Here is a 22,750-nt window from a genome sequence, read left to right as displayed (position 1 = left end):
TTCCATGGATGCACTACTACTGGCAACACTAGATGACACAGATTGCACTGAAAAACTCCTAGACCGATTATGTCCCTGTTCAGTCCTTTTATTTTGCCATCGAAAAATCCTATTACTTTCAAAATCACCCACATCCCGCAGGTATTTTTTCTGTTTGTCAGTGCATATGTCTCTTTCCCATTTCTCAAAGTCCTTCTCCAATATGGATACAAGGTTCTGAAAAGACTCCCCACTCATCTCTTTTTGGAGAGTCTGCTGGGCCAACTCAATTTCTCTCTCCATTTTTTCTAAAGTCATGGTGTTCTTTTCAATGATAATGCGAATAAACTCCAACGAGCAAGTGGTCGCTGCGGTCATCCATCTTTGGGTTAAACCCTCATCATCCAGGTCAAAGGCAGGATAAATTTGTACACGAAGACCTCTTGGAACAATTTTTTGTTCCAAATAACTTTCCAAGGACATCTTAGTCCAGCATAATTTCGTCTTTTTGTGCAACATATTTCTATATCTCTTTGTCAACTCTTTTTGTGTACTATTAGAATCTGTATTGACTGCAATACCACGATTAAAAATACCAGCGGCTTTGGACTGCCATGCTGTCAGCGTGGCTTCAAAGTCCATAATTCCAATGCGACCACTCTGTAATACAAACAGAAGAATATATAATACCACGAAATTGGTCCAATCCATCTACGGACACTCCTAGATCAATAATTATACCACAAAAAAGAAATAAAGATTTTTTTCCCTCTTCCAAAGGAGTACACAACGTCTCAATCAATTAATAGTTTTTATTATCATCAAGAAATACACAGAAACAACACCACACAATAAAATGATAAATTTCAGTCAAAAGAGAAATATATACGGGTTAAGCGATAATATATTGCACACTAACCTCCAATAAAGTGACCTGTGCTGTATATATGTTCAAAAATTACAACAAGCTGACCAATGTGTATTGCACCAAACTTAATGATAAAGTGACTAGTGCTATAAGAGGCCCATATCAATGACCATGAAGGGCTGTGCAAAACAGTCTGCAAATTCTATTCCTCAATGGAAGGTACTATTGCACAATCCCCCCAGGTCACACCCATTTGCCTGTTAATATGTAGTCACCATCACTATTGTATATATAATCGCCCATTGTTTCTCACTGCATCTATGCAAGACCGCCTCAACCGGATATGATATGTAGATATATCTATCATACATGTGCAAAGCTAATTGCATACTACCATAGGCAGAATTGCAGAGAGCTGAAACAATCGGGTCGTGATGTAAAAACAGTGCCAAACGCAACCTGACTTGTTAGTATCAGCAATTAAGGTCATAAAGTACATTTATGTGCTAAATCCCAATTGCTCCATAGGATGCCATGAACCAGCAGTCTCTGTGACAAGACTATGGTATAAGGGGTGGAGATCTGAGTCAAATCCTAGCAAGAGTAGAAAGTTGGTGGATTTTCCGGTTAGGTACATTGAATCCACAGGGTCTCAATGAGACTTTGGGGTTCGGAGCATTTTTGTAGTTTTTGTGGTTTTTGTTTTTATATCTCTTTGTAAATTCTGGTTTTTATTCTTTTAATCTGTTATTTATAATTAAGTGATGTTTTTAATGTCTGGGTAATGGTTAGTGGGGTGGATTCACTTATTTTATGAAGTATTGTGTAGTGTTATTCACTTATGTTTTTGTATTTTTCTATTTGTAGATAAATTGCATATTGCCTTTTATATATTGAGATATTTTCCACTAAATATTGAACATATTGGCGTGATCGGGATTTCCTCTGGACCAGTGTAAGAATGAAAAATATTATCATCTTGTGATCAGCAGCAAAAAGTCCCTTTAAGATTGAATTGGGAGGAAAATGGGACCTGTATTCTTGAAGAAGCATTTATTACTGATATGAATTTTGGAGAATTTATATGAACTTTCTTCACATTTATTCGAGGCGTATTCCTTAATATCAACTAATTATCTTTTCTGTTAATCACTTTGTTCATGGGGATTTTCTGTTGTATACAATAACTGGTCACTAATTGTGGTATGATCGCAATTCATGGGGTGGTGCGCTCGCGATGTCTAAAAATCCTCCCGGAACTGACTAATGGGCGTATTGGTGTGGGACGCTCCTGCGTCGTTGCACACATCCGGTGGGTGCCACGCAGTGTGCGTTCCATGATCGCCCGGCAGGAAGTCACTTTTCAGAATGGGCGGTGATAGACTGACGCAAGCGCCCGCAAGATCCTCTATTGGTGGGAATGATGTATATAAACCCCTCAGCTGACATTGCCCGACATGCCCCCTGTAGAAGCCGGGAGCGAAACACGTGTCGGGGAATCGGGTGGTCGCGGTATTCTCATTATCCCAGGTAATTTCTGCTCCGTAGTGGTGTCTTGAATCTCTAACATAAGATTTAGTGAATGGACTTACGTTTGGCACACTGCATAATATTGCTTAACGGCAGACGCATGTGTGATTGTCTGTGGCATTTTTAGTATAGTCTTGTCACAGAGACTGCTGGTTCATGGCATCCTATGGAGCAATTGGGATTTAGCACATAAATGTACTTTATGACCTTAATTGCTGATACTAACAAGTCAGGTTGCGTTTGGCACTGTTTTTACATCACGACCCGATTGTTTCAGCTCTCTGCAATTCCGCCTATGGTGGTATGCAATTAGCTTTGCACATGTATGATAGATATATCTACATATCATATCCGGTTGAGGCGGTCTTGCAGAGATGCAGTGAGAAACAATGGGCGATTATATATACAATAGTGATGGTGACTACATATTAACAGGCAAATGGGTGTGACCTGGGGGGATTGTGCAATAGTACCTTCCGTTGAGGAATAGAATTTGCAGACTGTTTTGCACAGCCCTTCATGGTCATTGATATGGGCCTCTTATAGCACTAGTCACTTTATCATTAAGTTTGGTGCAATACACATTGGTCAGCTTGTTGTAATTTTTGAACATATATACAGCACAGGTCACTTTATTGGAGGTTAGTGTGCAATATATTATCGCTTAACCCGTATATATTTCTCTTTTGACTGCAATTTATCATTTTATTGTGTGGTGTTTTTTCTGTGTATTTCTTGATGATAATAAAAACTATTAATTGATTGAGACGTTGTGTACTCCTTTGGAAGAGGGAAAAAAATCTTTATTTCCTTTTTGTGGTATAATTATTGATCTAGGAGTGTCCATAGATGGATTGGACCAATTTCGTGGTATTATATATTCTTCTGTTTGTATTACAGAGTGGTCGCACTGGAATTATGGACTTTGAAGCCAGGCTGACAGCATGGCAGTCCAAAGCCGCTGGTATTTTTAATCGTGGTATTGCAGTCAATACAGATTCTAATAATACACAAAAAGAGTTGACAAAGAGATATAGAAATATGTTGCACAAAAAGACGAAATTATGCTGGACTAAGATGTCCTTGGAAAGTTATTTGGAACAAAAAATTGTTCCAAGAGGTCTTCGTGTACAAATTTATCCTGCCTTTGACCTGGATGATGAGGGTTTAACCCAAAGATGGATGACCGTAGCGAGCGACCACTTGCTCGTTTATTCGCATTATCATTGAAAAGAACACCATGACTTTAGAAAAAATGGAGAGAGAAATTGAGTTGGCCCAGCAGACTCTCCAAAAAGAGATGAGTGGGGAGTCTTTTCAGAACCTTGTATCCATATTGGAGAAGGACTTTGAGAAATGGGAAAGAGACATATACACTGACAAACAGAAAAAATACCTGTGGGATCTGGGTGATTTTGAAAGTAATAGGATTTTTCGATGTTAAAATAAAAGGACTGAAAAGGGACATAATCGGTCTAGGAGTTCTTCAGTGCAATCTGTGTCATCTAGTGTTGCCAGTAGTAGTGCATCCATGGAATATGGTCATATGGTCAATACACGTTCAAAGAATAAACAAAAATTCACGAAACGTCCCTATGATATTTTCAGTAAAGACAATATGGGGGATCAACAACAATTGAAGGTAATCAACCTTTCCCAACATAGTCTATCTGAGTCACAGGTGTTACTTTTGAGCAAGGGTTTATCATTTTCTCCCTCTTGTCCGGCAGACTCATTCACGTCCGTAAAAGATTTGCATCTGTTTGCAAGAAAGTTATTTTTCAAACGACTATATAGCAAAACTGAGCAATCTCAGGATCAGTGGTCTACACAAGAAAAAGAGGCATTAGCTATATTGGAGTCATTGGAGGAGGAAGGTGAATCACAGTTGGTAAGTACATTTCCTCATGATCTCCTGAAAAAATCTACTAAGTTTCCAGCATTTAACTGCTGCCCGGCCATCGAAATATTCACGCGAATGGTGGCACAAGAGTTCCAGCAGAAATTTGCTGGATCTCTGGGTCCCTCGAATTTCTCTATGGGGGAAAGGAGGGCTTTGGAGGAGTTACAGGCATGGGATGACGTTCTATTTAAACCCGCCGACAAAGGCGGGAACATAGTGGTGTGGCCCACCACTATGTATGAACGCCAAGCTTATGTATACTATGTATGAACGTATGTATGTATGTATGTATGTATGTATACGAATGTATGAACGAACAAACTGCTCAATACGAAACAATGCTATAGGAAATTAATGACTAACCCCCTTCCTTCCTTTAAAGATGAATTGTTGGCCATTATTGAGGCAGCATTTGAACGGGGCATGGTCCCCAAAAAATTGGTTGATTACATCAAGAATTTGCACCCAAGGTTGGCCACTTTTTATCTGATACCAAAGGTACATAAAAACATAATTGACCCCCCAGGTAGACCTATTGTGGCAGGCAATGGGGGACTGTGCGAGGTCATCTGCAATATTATTGATTATTATTTGCAACCTCTTGTTGCTGAATCACCTTCTTTTATTAAGGACACGACATCGGCCTTATGCAGACTGGACAGTATTCAGTTGGGTTTGAACATGGTCTTGGTCACGGCCGATGTCGAGTCCTTATATACTTCTATTAGACATGCAGATGGACTTCAGGCAGTCTCATATTTCCTTCACAATAGTGCTGTCGACAAATCCATGATCGAACGTTTGCTCATTTTGTTGGAATTCGTACTCACACACAATGTGTTTACGTTTGACAATAAGATTTTTTTGCAGACACAGGGGACTGCGATGGGGGCGGCATGCGCCCCCTCGTATGCCAATCTTTTTTTAGGGGCATGGGAGCGGGACATTTTTTTGGCGGAGACAATCCCAGGCTGTAGTCGCATCCTTAATTGGATGCGCTACATTGACGATATTTTGTTTATCTGGGATGGTCCCCCTAATGATCTCGTCAATGTTATGCGGTCCCTTAACGATAACCAGCAAAATATCAAATTGACATTTAAGCAGGGGAGAGAACTTGACTTTTTGGACATTTTAATTAAAACTAAAGATGATGGTTTTCTCTCTACTTCTATCTTTCGAAAGAGTACTGCTACCAACAGTTTGCTACATGCCTCTTCCTCACATCCTAAGACTGTGATTTCAGGGATACCCGTGGGTCAATTTTTAAGGACTAAACGAATCTGTTCGGACCAGGGGTCTTTTGAGGCACAGTCGGGTGAATTAGCTAATAGATTTTTGGAGAGGGGTTACAGCAAGAGAACGATCCGAAAAGGTTATCAACGGGCTGTACACACTTCCAGAAATACGTTGTTATTTTCTAAGGGCCAAGGGTCTAACTATAAGAGTGGTAACCATGAAAAAACAGCAAATTCGATTTATCACCACATATCACAATAGATGGATGGAAATGAGGGAGATTTTAAGTAAACATTGGAGGATCTTACATTCAGATCCTATTTTGAGGAAGTTCCTCCCCATTAAACCTTTGATTACGGCGCGTAGATCGAAAAACCTTCGTGATACACTTGTACATAGCCACTTTGATCGTGAGGCAAAAAATAAAAATGAGGTACCTGTGTCAGATCAAGGTTTTTTCCTGTGTGGTCTCTGTAAGGCCTGTGCCAACTGTGTTAAGTCAAAAAATTTTACCAACTTTGATGGCACAAAACAATTCACCATACGAAAACGATTAATGTGTTCCTCTAAAGGAGTAATCTACTTGGGAGAATGCCTGTGCAAAAAATTGTATGTGGGCCTCACTACCCGTGAAATCAAAATTCGAATACAGGAACATTGCAGAGATATTGCTAAGGCAAGGAACGTGGAAGATTGTACCCAGCTTAAAACCCTTCCGCGTCACTTTAAGGAATTCCACAACAGCATTCCCCATGTCCTTAAAGTGAAGGCCATTGATCAAGTTGTATTAGGTATAAGGGGTGGAGATCTGAGTAAAATCCTAGCAAGAGTAGAAAGTCGGTGGATTTTCCGGTTAGGTACATTGAATCCACAAGGTCTCAATGAGACCTTGGGGTTCGGAGCATTTTTGTAGTTTTTGTGGTTTTTGTTTTTATATCTCTTTGTCAATTCTGGTTTTTATTCTTTTTATCTTGTATTTATAATTAAGTGATGTTTTTAATGTCTGGGTAATGGTTAGTGGGGTGGATTCACTTATATTATGATTTATGAAGTATTGTGTAGTGTTATTCACTTATGTTTTTGTATTTTTCTATTTGTAGATAAATTGCATATTGCCTTTTATATATTGAGATATTTTCCACCAAATATTGAACATATTCCTATGATAGTATTGGCGTGATCGGGATTTCCTCTGGACCAGTGTAAGAATGAAAAATATTATCATCTTGTGATCAGCAGTAAAAAGTCCCTTTAAGATTGAATTGGGAGGAAAATGGGACCTGTATTCTTGAAGAAGCATTTATTACTGATATGAATATTGGAGAATTTATATGAACTTTCTTCACATTTATTCGAGGCGTATCCCTTAATATCAACTAATTATCTTTTCTGTTAATCACTTTGTTCATGGGGATTTTCTGATGTATACAATAACTGGTCACTAATTGTGGTATGATCGCAATTCATGGGGTGGTGCGCTCGCGATGTCTAAAAATCCTCCCGGAACTGACTAATGGGCGTATTGGTGTGGGACGCTCCTGCGTCGTTGCACACATCCGGTGGGTGCCACGCAGTGTGCGTTCCATGATCGCCCGGCAGGAAGTCACTTTTCAGAATGGACGGTGATAGACTGATGCAAGCGCCCGCAAGATCCTCTATTGGTGGGAATGATGTATATAAACCCCTCAGCTGACATTGCCCGACATGCCCCCTGTAGAAGGCGGGAGCGAAACACGTGTCGGGGAATCGGGTGGTCGCGGTATTCTCATTATCCCAGGTAACTTCTGCTCCATAGTGGTGTCTTGAATCTCTAACATAAGATTTAGTGAATGGACTTACGTTTGGCACACTGCATAATATTGCTTAACGGCAGACGCATGTGTGATTGTCTGTGGCATTTTTAGTATAGTCTTGTCACAGAGACTGCTGGTTCATGGCATCCTATGAAGCAATTGGGATTTAGCACAAAAATGTACTTTATGACCTTAATTGCTGATACTAACAAGTCAGGTTGCATTTGGCACTGTTTTTACATCACGACCTGATTGTTTCAGCTCTCTGCAATTCCGCCTATGGTAGTATGCAATTAGCTTTGCACATGTATGATAGATATATCTACATATCATATCCGGTTGAGGCGGTCTTGCAGAGATGCAGTGAGAAACAATGGGCGATTATTAGTGATGAGCGAGTACTAAAAAGCTCGGGTGCTCGAAGCTCGGGCCGAGCCTCCCAAGATACTCGTGTACTCGGCCCGAGCAACGAGCCCAATGTTATCCTATGGGAGACCCGAGTATTTTTGTGAAATGACCTCCCGGCAGCATGGAGAAACCCTAAAAATGGCACAAAAGTCTCAGAAGAGTGCTCAAATGACATGGCAACAGCATGGGGAAGACCCCTTGAAGCATTTATCACTCAAAAGTCACAGCTGTGAACAATTTTGTCCGCGTTTTACGCCATTTTTACGGACTCATCAGAAAACCTTCCAAAATGACCCCAAAATGATTTTTCATGGCGGAAATGTTAAGGGCACATACCCAATAGTGAGATAGAGCTGGTGTATGTTACTTTTTGAGATCAATACATGAAAGATTTTACGTGAAAACATTGTGTGGCACTCCGATGTCCCTGAGAAGAGACGTACATGAAGGCCTCTTGAGTCTAATGTGCCCATTTTGAGGAAGTGAGTCTTTGTAGTATTTTCCTTTGCCAGGGCAGTCCTAAATTGTGAGGTTCACCAATGCCCCTGCATACAGACGTGCATGAGGGCCTGTAAACCTGAAGTGCCCATTGTAAGGAAGTGGGTGTATTATAGTATAGCCCTTAGGCAGGGCAGCCAAAAATTGGGAGGCTCCACGTTGTCCCTGGATAGAGACGTGCATGAAGGCCTGTAAACCTGAAGTGCCCATTGGAAGGAAGTGGGTGTATTATAGTATAGCCCTTAGGCAGGGCAGCCAAAAATTGGGAGGCTCCACGTTGTCCCTGGATAGAGACGTGCATGAAGGCCTGTAAACCTGAAGTGCCCATTGGAAGGAAGTGGGTGTATTATAGTATAGCCCTTAGGCAGGGCAGCCAAAAATTGAGAGGCTCCACGTTGTCCCTGGATAGAGACCTGTTAGGTTCTTAGTGCCTCCGTGCTTGCATTTAAAAACCGCACGTGTGTGCCTGTTGGTGGCAGCTTTCCGCTGCATTTGTGTGAGTTTTGCAAAAACTTGGATATAACACACAAGTCTAGTGAATACACATCAGCACAGCATTGCAAAATGCGCAAGGGCGTTGTCAACGAACAAGGAAGTGGACGTGATGGTGGTGCAGGCAGACACCGAGGTTGTGTGCAAGCTCTAATTTCGCCACAACAAAGGGCCACATCTAGTCGCTCGCACGTCCTGTCCCAAATTCTTGGGGACCGCAGCAGTACACCGCTCTTGAACCAAGACCAGTGTCAACAGGTTGTTAGTTGGATAGCGGATAATGCTTCCAGTCAGATTGGCACCACCACAAACACTCTGTCTTCCACACGGTCAAGTGTCAGTAGCCGTGATACTGCACCGCACATTTCAGAACCTGATCCTCCTTCCTACCACCAGGCCGAGTACACGTCCACGGACATTACTGATCCCACACTTGGACACTCGGAATAGCTGTTCGTTCACGTTTCCATTCACAAATTCTGGCCTCTCGCCAGCTCCTGTTGAAGTGGGCCATGACGAGATTGTATGTACAGATGCACAAATATTTGAGCAGCCACGTTCTCACGAAGTTGGCAACGTGTCTCAACAAGGGGTGGACGATGATGAGACACAATTGTCAGGAAGTCAGGAGGAGGAGCAGGGTGCGGAAGAGGAAGACGACGTGGTGGATGATCCAGTAACTGACCCAACCTGGCAGGAGGATATGCAGAGCGAGGACAGCAGTGCACAGGGGGAGGGAGGCGTAGCATCCCAACAGGCAGTAAGAAGCAGAGTGGTGGCCCCAGGCAGACGTCAGGCAACTGTTCCCCGGAACAACACGACACAAGGTGCCTGTACAAATGTTAGGTCTTCCCGAGTCTGGCTGTAATACTATTGTATGTATTGAGGATTTCGATTGCGTTAGGGCAATGACAACCAGAGACGAGTTCTTGGTGCAAGACATTTATAATATGCAACCAGCAAATATGTACATAAACGGAACAAAAACACAGTAGAACATAAATACAGGAAATACCTTCCAGGGACTGAGCGAAAGGGAATTCCCGGGACCGCGCACCGGACTCCCCCAGGGAGACCACCAACAGCAAACCCCTATACAGGGACTGTCTGGCAATCACCCCAGAAGCCCTAAATGCGCAGCAGCCGGGACACAAAAGGGCAATAGGTAAGTCGAAAAATGTCTGTACGTGATGTGAGTCCAGAGTGGTATTAAACGGAAGGAACCGGGCAGAAGTTCCGACCAAAGACGGCAAACGGAGTCCAGGTACAGCTAGATGATACCAGATGAAGTCCAGAGTCGGTGTCGGTTGTTTTCCAAGAGGATCCGAATAACAATCAGGAACCAAAAGCAGCAGGGCAGGAGCACACAGGAAGCAGTATACTCAGGCACTGGACTAAGCTTTAGGGGCGGCTTTTAAACAGATGGACAGGAAGTAGGGCAACAGAACAGAAAACTCCATGTTAACAAAGGGCAAGCTCTTTCAAAAGAAAACTGGAAAACCCGGAACTCTGACACTGGCAGTTTTTTAAGTTGGCTCCAGATGATTCTAAAAAGGCCATTTGCAACACCTGCCATGCCAGCATCAGCAGGGGTACCAAAACTAGCAGCCTGACCACCACCAGCATGATCAGGCACATGTCAGCCAAGCACCCGACTTTGTGGGAAGTACAACAGAGTCGAGGAGCAGTGCTTGCTGATGTCACTGCTACGTCTTCGCTGGTTGTGCATGCGAGCCAATCCCCTGTCCATGCTGCCTGCGAACAAGCCTCCTCCACTCCTGCACCTGCAGTTGCCTACGCAGAAAGAACACCATCATCAAGCACGTCCTTGTCCCAGCGCAACGTTCAGTTATCCATTCAGCAAACCTTTGAGCGCAGGCGCAAATACACTGCCAACACCCCACATGCCACAGTTCTAAATGCTAACATTTCGCGACTGCTTGCGCTGGAAATGTTGCCTTTTAGGCTGGTTGAGACAGAAGCATTCCGCGAACTGATGGTGGCAGCTGTCCCACGTTACTCGGTCCACAGCCGCCACTATTTCTCCCTGTGTGCCGTCCCCGCATTGCATAACTAACCACGTGTCACAAAACATCACACGTGCCCTGAACAACGCTGTTTCAGCCAAAGTCCACCTAACGAACGATTCTCTTTTTCCCTGAAGAAGGAGACGGCTTATGTCTCTGAAACGCGTTGGATGCTGTAATAAAGAAAGAGTTTTTCAATATAAACTACATCCTGGCAACAGTGGTTTCTTAGCGCGGCTAAAACCCGATTCTCACATATATATATATATATATATGTCCTTTTTTTCACTAAGTCTTCACGGGGCTGCTGCTGGAACCACGCGGACACTCATATGCTTTACAAGGGGTTGTGACTGGCACAACCGCTCCAGGTGAGTGTATCTTTCTACATCCTTACACGGTTAATACCGGGTAAAACCCTATTTGCGCCTTTTCTCCCCCCTTTCAGCAAAGTCCACCTAACCACAGACACGTGGACAAGTGCATGTGGGCAAGGACGCTACATCTCGTTGACGTCACACTGGGTTAATATTGTGCAAGCTGGGACCCAGTCTGAGCGAGGGACGGAACACGTCCTTCACACACCAAGTTTTGCAGGCCCTACCTCAGTCAGGGTTTCACACACACTCTACAGCTCCGGAATGTCATGCTCCTCAGCCTCCTCCTCCTCCTGCGCATCCTGATCCACTTTACCCTCCACACCAGTCCCAAGCTGGAAGTGTCGCTGGCGGAGGAGGGGACGGTGCGCTCTCCCACTGCTCGGGTCCGGCTGACGCAGCTCTACGGCTGCTGCTGCTCGTTGGCTCGAGCGATGGCCGGATCCCGGGGACTCGAGCGGCGCTACTCGCCCGTGAGTGAAAAGGGGTGGTTTGGGTTTTGGGGATATTGTCCGTGACGCCACCCACGGTTGTGGTGATTGTGTGGACACCACCGCTGCTCTGGACGGGGATCCCGGGAGCCTGTGACAGGGAGCAGCTTTGTTGTTATTTCTCCCCTCCGTGGGTAGGGGGGTTGGTTGTCCCGGGGCCTGGTGATGGGGTAGAGATGGATGACAGGCGGGTTGCGGGGCCTGATGAAGTGCATGGTCGCAGGGGCAGCGCTGTGCCGCACGGCACGGAGGTACTCACTCAGCCCAATGATGATGACACAGTTCAGGGTAAAACAAGTGGCTGGATGGACGGGTCACTCGGACGGCTGCGGTTGTTCCTCCCTGCAGGTTAGTGATGACTGTCTCTCCCTGCACCTAAGTTAAGTGTTGGTAGTGATGGTTTCCCAACGGTAACCCGCTCCCTGACCTGGATATGGGCCGGAGGAGCCCCTTTTGCCCACAGGCGCTGGCCCTGGGAGACGGTTGCCCTTGGCGGTGGCTGTGTCTCCCCTTCACGGTTGTACGGTTGCCTTCTATCTGGACTTGGCTGTTTGGAAACCCTGAGGTCCCCTTCAATAACGGATTTGGCAAATTCACGGCGACACCAAGCCTTGCCGGGATCCGAAAGTCCTCTGCCAATGGTGCTGGCTTCTCTTTGTATACCGGTCCGGTACGGCCGGGTCACCACCCGTCCACGGTCCTTACGGCAGACTCCAATTGGCCTCCACTGCAGACGGTCACCACATCCTGCCAACCTTGCTGTCCTGTCCGGGCCACACACCCGGACCAACTTCAGGCTCTTTGCTGTCACTTTTCTCCTCTCTACTACTTTCCTCCTTCCACTTCCTTAGCTTAACTCTCACTGCCTGTGTTTTCCCTCCTCCTCGGTGGGTGGAGACCAACCGCCTGGCTCCACACCCTGGTGTGGACAACAGCCCCTGGGGAAGGCAACAAGGATTTTGTGTTTTGACTATGATATGCCTGCAGGGAGTGTGGGGTGTTTAAGTGTTGTGCTCTGTGGCCCCTGGCTTGTCCAGGGCGACACAGAAGCACTGCAGCACTGCCTCGGCGAAGCGGCAACAGGCAGTGCTGAAGCTAATCTGCATAGGTGACAAACCCCACAATGCAGAAGAGGTGTGGACAGCTCTGAAACAGCAGGCAGATCACTGGCTCACAACTCTGAACCTAAAGCCAGGAAAGGTCGTGTGTGACAATGGCCGGAACCTGGTGGCGGCTTTGAGGCGAGGCCAGCTGACACATGTTCCATGCGTGGCCCATGTGCTCAACCTCGAGGTTCAGCGGTTTCTAAAGTCATACTCAGAGCTGTCTGATCTGCTGGTAAAAGTTCGCCGCCTGTCTGCACATTTTCGAAAGTCACCTACTGCTTCAGCCGGCCTTGCCGGCTTAAGACGCCGTTTGCATCTTCCGGCACACAGACTGGTGTGTGATGTCCCCACGCGTTGGAATTCAACTCTGCACATGTTGGTCAGGATATGTGAGCAGAAGAGGGCAGTTGTTGAGTACCTGCATCACCTAAGCCGTCGGGAAATGGGTCAAACTCCACACATAACACCTGAGGAGTGGAGATGGATGTCCGACCTATGCACCATCCGCCAAAACTTTGAGGACTACAACAAGATGGTGAGCGGCGATGACGACATTATTAGCGTCACCATACCGCTTCTCTGCCTTCTAAAATGGTCTCTGCTCAGAAAACAAACATGATGCATTGCAGGCGGAGCGCGATGAGTTTCAGCAAGAAACAGTAGTGGGTGTGGGTGATGAATGATAACACACAGCCCAGCCTCGTCTCATCACAACGTGCAGTGGAGGACTATGACGAGGAGGAGGATGAAGACATGGAGCAACTCTCTGGCCAAATTGAGGATATGACATGCAGTCATATCCTCGGTTCAGCGTGGCTGGCCAGAGGACAGGGTAGATGATGAGGAGGAGGAGGACAGCATGTTCAGTCATCGTGTTGGTCAGGATACTGAAGTGATGGCTGTTAAGAGTCTGGCACACATGGCTGACTTTATGGTAAGCTGCCTGTCTCGTGACCCTCGCGTTAAGAACATCTTGGCCGACAATCATTACTGGTTGGTAACACTGTTAGACCCACGCTAAAAGGAGAACTTTATGTCTCTTATTCCCGAGGCGGAGAGGTCAGGCAAAATGCAGCAGTTCCAGAAGGCCATAGTCACGGAAGTAGGCAAAGCATTCCCCTCACAAAACGCTAGCGGCATAGGTCATGAATCAGTGGACAACCGAGGCGTACAGCCGAGAGAGGCACAAGTCCAATCCGCCAGAGGTAGGGGAACAGTCTTTAAGATGTGTGACAGTTTTCTCAGCCCCTCACGTACCACAGCCCCTGAGGTGCGGGGTAGTGCCACAAGAAATCCTAAGTTTGCCCAGATGCTGAAGGAGTACCTTGCAGATCGAACAACTGTACTCCGACATTCCTCTGTGCCTTACAATTATTGGGTATCCAAGCTGGACACGTGGCATGAATTGGCTCTCTACGCCTTGGAAGGCCTGGCCTGCCCTGCTGCTAGCGTTTTGTCAGAGCGTGTTTTTAGTGCCGCAGGTGGAATCATTACAGATAAACGCACCCGCCTGTCAACTGAAAATGCTGACAAGCTGACTCTGATCAAGATGAACAAGGGTTGGATTGGGCCAGACTTCACCACACCACCAGCAAATGAGAGCGGAATTTAAAGTTTGCCATGTACCTCCACTCACCCATGGGTACACACTTCTGGACTTTGGATAATCGCTGGACTGCTCCTCCTTCTCCTCATGCGCCACCATGATGATGACCGTTACAAATTGCAATACTTAGGCCTTTGTTTCAGGTATACCCCCAGTGGTAAATTTTTTCGCCCATTCTTTGCAGAATGGACATTACAACGACAGGAGACCCGCTCCTTTGCAATGGGAACAATGTTTTGAGGCCCTCATGCACGTCTCTACCCAGGGACAACGTGGAGCCTCCCAATTTTTGGCTGCCCTGCCTAAGGGCTATACTACAATAGACCCACTTCCTTCCAATGGGCACTTCAGGTTTACAGGCCCTCATGCACGTCTCTATCCAGGGACAACGTGGAGCCTGACGCTGCCACCGACTGCCACACACGTGCTGTTTTTAAATGCAAGCACGGACGCAATAAGAACCTAACTGGTTTTTAGGAGCGACAATTACTGAGAAGTCTGACACTATCAGACACTGCTGACTGACGTGTATTATACACTAGACTTGTGCGTTATATAATAGTTTGTGCAAAACGCGCACCTGTACGCTGCCACCGACTGCCACACACGTGCTGTTTTTAAATGCAAGCACGGACGCAATAAGAACCTAACTGGTTTTTAGGAGCGACAATTACTGAGAAGTCTGACACTATCAGACACTGCTGACTGACGTGTATTATACACTAGACTTGTGCGTTATATAATAGTTTGTGCAAAACGCGCACCTGTACGCTGCCACCGACTGCCACACACGTGCTGTTTTTAAATGCAAGCACGGACGCAATAAGAACCTAACTGGTTTTTAGGAGCGACAATTACTGAGAAGTCTGACACTATCAGACACTGCTGACTGACGTGTATTATACACTAGACTTGTGCGTTATATAATAGTTTGTGCAAAACGCGCACCTGTACGCTGCCACCGACTGCCACACACGTGCTGTTTTTAAATGCAAGCACGGACGCAATAAGAACCTAACTGGTTTTTAGGAGCGACAATTACTGAGAAGTCTGACACTATCAGACACTGCTGACTGACGTGTATTATACACTAGACTTGTGCGTTATATAATAGTTTGTGCAAAACGCGCACCTGTACGCTGCCACCGACTGCCACACACGTGCTGTTTTTAAATGCAAGCACGGACGCAATAAGAACCTAACTGGTTTTTAGGAGCGACAATTACTGAGAAGTCTGACACTATCAGACACTGCTGACTGACGTGTATTATACACTAGACTTGTGCGTTATATAATAGTTTGTGCAAAACGCGCACCTGTACGCTGCCACCGACTGCCACACACGTGCTGTTTTTAAATGCAAGCACGGACGCAATAAGAACCTAACTGGTTTTTAGGAGCGACAATTACTGAGAAGTCTGACACTATCAGACACTGCTGACTGACGTGTATTATACACTAGACTTGTGCGTTATATAATAGTTTGTGCAAAACGCGCACCTGTACGCTGCCACCGACTGCCACACACGTGCTGTTTTTAAATGCAAGCACGGACGCAATAAGAACCTAACTGGTTTTTAGGAGCGACAATTACTGAGAAGTCTGACACTATCAGACACTGCTGACTGACGTGTATTATACACTAGACTTGTGCGTTATATAATAGTTTGTGCAAAACGCGCACCTGTACGCTGCCACCGACTGCCACACACGTGCTGTTTTTAAATGCAAGCACGGACGCAATAAGAACCTAACTGGTTTTTAGGAGCGACAATTACTGAGAAGTCTGACACTATCAGACACTGCTGACTGACGTGTATTATACACTAGACTTGTGCGTTATATAATAGTTTGTGCAAAACGCGCACCTGTACGCTGCCACCGACTGCCACACACGTGCTGTTTTTAAATGCAAGCACGGACGCAATAAGAACCTAACTGGTTTTTAGGAGCGACAATTACTGAGAAGTCTGACACTATCAGACACTGCTGACTGACGTGTATTATACACTAGACTTGTGCGTTATATAATAGTTTGTGCAAAACGCGCACCTGTACGCTGCCACCGACTGCCACACACGTGCTGTTTTTAAATGCAAGCACGGACGCAATAAGAACCTAACTGGTTTTTAGGAGCGACAATTACTGAGAAGTCTGACACTATCAGACACTGCTGACTGACGTGTATTATACACTAGACTTGTGCGTTATATAATAGTTTGTGCAAAACGCGCACCTGTACGCTGCCACCGACTGCCACACACGTGCTGTTTTTAAATGCAAGCACGGACGCAATAAGAACCTAACTGGTTTTTAGGAGCGACAATTACTGAGAAGTCTGACACTATCAGACACTGCTGACTGACGTGTATTATACACTAGACTTGTGCGTTATATAATAGTTTGTGCAAAACGCGCACCTGTACGCTGCCACCGACTGCCACACACGTGCTGTTTTTAAATGCAAGCACGGACGCAATAAGAACCTAACTGGTTTTTAGGAGCGACAATTACTGAGAAGTCTGACACTATCAGACACTGCTAACTGACGTGTATTATACACTAGACTTGTGCGTTATATAATAGTTTGTGCAAAACGCGCACCTGTACGCTGCCACCGACTGCCACACACGTGCTGTTTTTAAATGCAAGCACGGACGCAATAAGAACCTAACTGGTTTTTAGGAGCGACAATTACTGAGAAGTCTGACACTATCAGACACTGCTGACTGACGTGTATTATACACTAGACTTGTGCGTTATATAATAGTTTGTGCAAAACGCGCACCTGTACGCTGCCACCGACTGCCACACACGTGCTGTTTTTAAATGCAAGCACGGACGCAATAAGAACCTAACTGGTTTTTAGGAGCGACAATTACTGAGAAGTCTGACACTATCAGACACTGCTGACTGACGTGTATTATACACTAGACTTGTGCGTTATATAATAGTTTGTGCAAAACGCGCACCTGTACGCTGCCACCGACTGCCACACACGTGCTGTTTTTAAATGCAAGCACGGACGCAATAAGAACCTAACTGGTTTTTAGGAGCGACAATTACTGAGAAGTCTGACACTATCAGACACTGCTGACTGACGTGTATTATACACTAGACTTGTGCGTTATATAATAGTTTGTGCAAAACGCGCACCTGTACGCTGCCACCGACTGCCACACACGTGCTGTTTTTAAATGCAAGCACGGACGCAATAAGAACCTAACTGGTTTTTAGGAGCGACAATTACTGAGAAGTCTGACACTATCAGACACTGCTGACTGACGTGTATTATACACTAGACTTGTGCGTTATATAATAGTTTGTGCAAAACGCGCACCTGTACGCTGCCACCGACTGCCACACACGTGCTGTTTTTAAATGCAAGCACGGACGCAATAAGAACCTAACTGGTTTTTAGGAGCGACAATTACTGAGAAGTCTGACACTATCAGACACTGCTGACTGACGTGTATTATACACTAGACTTGTGCGTTATATAATAGTTTGTGCAAAACGCGCACCTGTACGCTGCCACCGACTGCCACACACGTGCTGTTTTTAAATGCAAGCACGGACGCAATAAGAACCTAACTGGTTTTTAGGAGCGACAATTACTGAGAAGTCTGACACTATCAGACACTGCTGACTGACGTGTATTATACACTAGACTTGTGCGTTATATAATAGTTTGTGCAAAACGCGCACCTGTACGCTGCCACCGACTGCCACACACGTGCTGTTTTTAAATGCAAGCACGGACGCAATAAGAACCTAACTGGTTTTTAGGAGCGACAATTACTGAGAAGTCTGACACTATCTGGACTGTTTTACACTGTGTACACCAGCCCCAGATATGATGAAGGCTGGTATACGGTCACCACTACCCTGCCTGCCTGCCTGCCTGTATACTGGTACAATAGTCCTGACAAGGACTCTTCTGGTCACTAGCCTGTATTCCGACCTGGCTATACCCTGCCTGTATATAGCAACAATAGTCCTGAGAAGGACTCTGCTACTGTACTCCGACCTGGCTATACCCTGCCTGCCTGTATACAACTAGAATAGTCCTGAGAAGGACTTCTGGTCACACTGTTTGCAGCCCTGCTCCGGAACTAACTATAAAGGGCCGCAAAGCTTTCCCTGAATCAGCGACACTCTCCCTACACTCACTGTCAGAATAGCTGTGAGCAGAGCACAGCGCGCCGGCCTATATAAAGGCTCGGTGACGCTGTGCAGGCCGGCCAATCACTGCAATTCCACAACTAACAGGGCTGTGGCATTGCAGTGGTCTGCCAGCCAATCCCTGCATGAGGGCTGGCTCTCAAAAGAGCGCCAACATGCAGAAATGAAGACCACGAGTAAAGCACGAGTATCGCGAGATTACTCGGTCCCCGCCGAGCAGCCCGAGTACAGTGATACTCGTGCGAGTACCGAGTAGTGACAAGCATGCTCGCTCATCACTAGCGATTATATATACAATAGTGATGGTGACTACATATTAACAGGCAAATGGGTGTGACCTGGGGGGATTGTGCAATAGTACCTTCCATTGAGGAATAGAATTTGCAGACTGTTTTGCACAGCCCTTCATGGTCATTGATATGGGCCTCTTATAGCACTAGTCACTTTATCATTAAGTTTGGTGCAATACACATTGGTCAGCTTGTTGTAATTTTTGAACATATATACAGCACAGGTCACTTTATTGGAGGTTAGTGTGCAATATATTATCGCTTAACCCGTATATATTTCTCTTTTGACTGCAATTTATCATTTTATTGTGTGGTGTTTTTTCTGTGTATTTCTTGATGATAATAAAAACTATTAATTGATTGAGACATTGTGTACTCCTTTGGAAGAGGGAAAAAAATCTTTATTTCCTTTTTGTAGTATATTATAAAATCAGCTGCATCAATTTGAGTGAACATGTGCTGAGGATTTCAAACCATTTTTTACTAAATTCCTCTGAGTATATTGTAGTCGGGAATTTTTTTAAACGCAGTCCCTTTGGTATCATCTCTTTCTGCAAATAGGATTGAATAGTGGTTTTATCCCACCAAATAAATCCTACATTCCTACATTAGGAGTTTCTCCAGGGACTGCATGTCTTTAGTAAGTGCTCGTAGGTTTTCGTTTTCAACACCTGATTTTGTAAAAAAAAAAATCTCTGCAGCTCTAGTATTTCTATCATTCTCTATCAGGTCCAATCCCAGCTCATTAGTGGGCACATTCTGAATGGTGTCCATAAAGATCCAATATCAATCTATCAGTCTATATTAAATATAGTGGTTTTTGTATTGAAATTTTCATTCTACTTGTTAGATATCAACTGTTATAAGCAAAAGTCCAAGGATCAGCTGAGGTAGCAAAGATCCATCCTCCAAAGATGATAACGTAAAAATTCCAACATTTGATCAGCTCACCTCAGCCAGAAGGAATCTCTCCGCACGGATCCTGGGGAGTAGACCAGGGGGTTCACTTGTAAAGGCAGAAAGAAATCCAGTGATGTAGATTCTAAAACATCCAAGACTTTATTTTTTCTTGTTAAAAAACATCCCACAGGAGTACAAAATTAGAAAACGTAAAACTGGAGACAATTTACGCCATCTCATTCGCGTCCAAACACAGACATGTCTCGGGACTGACTCCTTTCTCAATGTGTGTGGTGTGTGTTATCACCTGGCGTTTTAAATTCTATCCTGTGCACTAGTAACAGGAACCACTCTGCTTTAGGCCTCTTTCACACATCAGTGATTCTGGTACGTACAGTATGTGACAGTTTTTATACATACCAGAATAATGGACATATGCAGACCCAATAAAATCAATGGGTCTGCACACACATCAGTGATTTTTGACTGACGTGTCTCCGTGCGGCGAACATGTGTATTCGTGATTTCCGCACGGAGACATGACCGTTGTTTTCTGGCATCACTGATGTCACACGGAACACATAGTGGTGTGTTTCGTGAAACAGCCAGAAAAATATGTACATCTAAGGCTAAGTTCACATTTCCGCTAAAATCTATCAGTCACAATCCGCTGCTCTTGTAAACAGCGGAATCCGTTTAGCGGATTCCGCTGCTCCCATAGACTTGTATGAGCAGCGGATTGTGACTGATGATGCTGCGTTGCACCCTCCGCCCGACTGATCAGTCGTGGAACGACTGACCGCCGGGCGGGGGGAACGCAGCATGTAACGTTTTTTGAGCAGCGAGATTTGTCGGATTTCGCTGCGCATGCTCTCTGGCTCCCTGCACACGTCACCAGCTTTGGTTGGTTACCCGATATTTACCCTGGTTACGGTGCAAGGAGCCAGCGCTAAGCGGTGTAGGCCCGTAACCAAGGTAAATATCGGGTAACCAAGGTAAACATCGGGTGCTTTGCTGTTACCCGATATTTAGGCTGGTTACGTGTGCAGGGAGGCCGACACTTCCCCGCTCGGCCCCGCCCCCTCCTGCACTCCGCACATGTATGTACACACACACACACACCTGTCCCCAGCCATGCAGACAAGCACTGACACCCTCGTCTGGCCCCGCCCCCTGCTCGGCTCCGCCCCCTCCCGCACTTTGCATGTGCACACACACATACATACATACACACACACTCACTCACACATACACTCACCTGTCCCCAGCCATGCAGACCGCAGCACTTCCACTGACATCCTCAGCGCCTGGCCCCGCCCCCCGCTCGGCTCCGCCCCCTCCCGCACTTTGCATGTGCACACACATACATACATACATGCACATACACACACTCACTCACTCACAGATACACTCACCTGTCCCCAGCCATGCAGACCGCAGCACTTCCACTGACATCCTCAGCGCCTGGCCCCGCCCCCCGCTCGGCTCTGCCCCCGAACTCCGCCCCCCGCACACAACGGAATCCGACAAAGGATTCTGTTCTTTGTCATCCGTTGTACAGCGTTGAACAGCGCATCAGTCACATGCGTCAAGCGACGCATGTGACTGATACAAATCAACGGAAATGTGAACTTAGCCTAATATATAAAGCTCAGTGTATGTGTGTGTGTATGTCCACTAAAGGAATTCACACTGTCGCATTTACAATTACGAAATTTTGCAAAGACACTCCATGTGACCCAGGGAATGTCATAGACTATGTTTTGACCGGAAACTTTAACCCTGCGCTTTACAGGTACTCTCCAAAAATCGTGCCTCCATTAGAGTCAATGGGGCTGGAAGCCACAGGTTATTATTAGCAGCTCTGATTTTTTGCTATAGGAACGAAGTGGAGAGACGAATAGAGACAGACAGACACAGAGACAGAGGCAGACAGACACAGACAGGGAAAGAGACAGGCACAGACAGACAAGGAAAGTGACACAAACAGACAGACAGTAGAGATGAGCCACCCCCCTATAGTCCGAGTTCGACAAACCGTTCGACAAACCATTCGACGAACCTCTCGAACCCCATTGAAAACAATGGGAGGCAATGACAAACACATTCTAAATGTACACATACAGTTAATAAACATAGCCATAACACTTACCTGTCCCCGCGATGCGTCCTGCACTCTGTCTCCCGCAGCTTTTCCATCGGTAATTGCTGCGTTCTCCTGGTAACCAGCAGTGATGACAGGACCTATCGTGACATCAAAATAGCATGTGACCAGTCACGTGTCTATTATCTCATTGGCTACAGACTTGTCACATGGCTTTGACGTCATGCTAGGTCCTGTCATTGCATCTCTCCGGTACACGGTGCACGTTTGTGTATCGCTGTGTACCGGCGACATACTCTGGTACACGGTCGACTCCCCGTTCTGCTTCCCAGTTCCGTTATTGACCGACTGACACAGCCGGTCAATAATGGAGATCACCGTTGCCATAGCAACGCGCCTGTTAGCGGTGACGTCACCGCTATCAGCACGCAGCAGCACCGGGAATCACGTGATCAGAGCACCGTTGCTATGGTAATCTGTCTGTCAGTGGGGACGTTACCGCTAACAGCCTGCAGCACTGATCACTCACGGAGTGAAAAGCCTGCACGGGGAGCAGCAGCGTCTTTCTCCCATGCAGTGCTGCTAATGGAGCAGAGCTGCATGGGCTGAAGGAGAAAGAAGACAGAAGACCATGGATCGTGGAGGGATAAGAGGGAGTAATAAACATGGGGTTTCTAAGTGTGTCTGTGTATTTATTTCTATTAAAGTATTTTTTCTCTGTGTGGTGTCTTTTTTTTAACACTTTATTGGAGATTCTTAATGGCTGGGTCAAACTTGCCTGACATTAAGAATCTCTGACTAGTAAAACAAAGCTAGTATTAACTTATTACCCAGCGAGCCACCGGCATCAGGGCAGCTGGAAGAGTTGGATACAGCGTCAGAAGATGGCACTTCTACGAGAGCGCCATTTTCTGGGGCGGCTGCGGACTGCAATTCACAGCAGAGGGGCCCAGA

Source organism: Anomaloglossus baeobatrachus, chromosome 9 (genome assembly GCF_048569485.1).
Source record: "Anomaloglossus baeobatrachus isolate aAnoBae1 chromosome 9, aAnoBae1.hap1, whole genome shotgun sequence".
NCBI lineage: Eukaryota > Metazoa > Chordata > Amphibia > Anura > Aromobatidae > Anomaloglossus > Anomaloglossus baeobatrachus.
The sequence above is the reverse complement of the archived record's forward strand: the minus strand, read 5'-3'. Positions refer to the sequence as shown.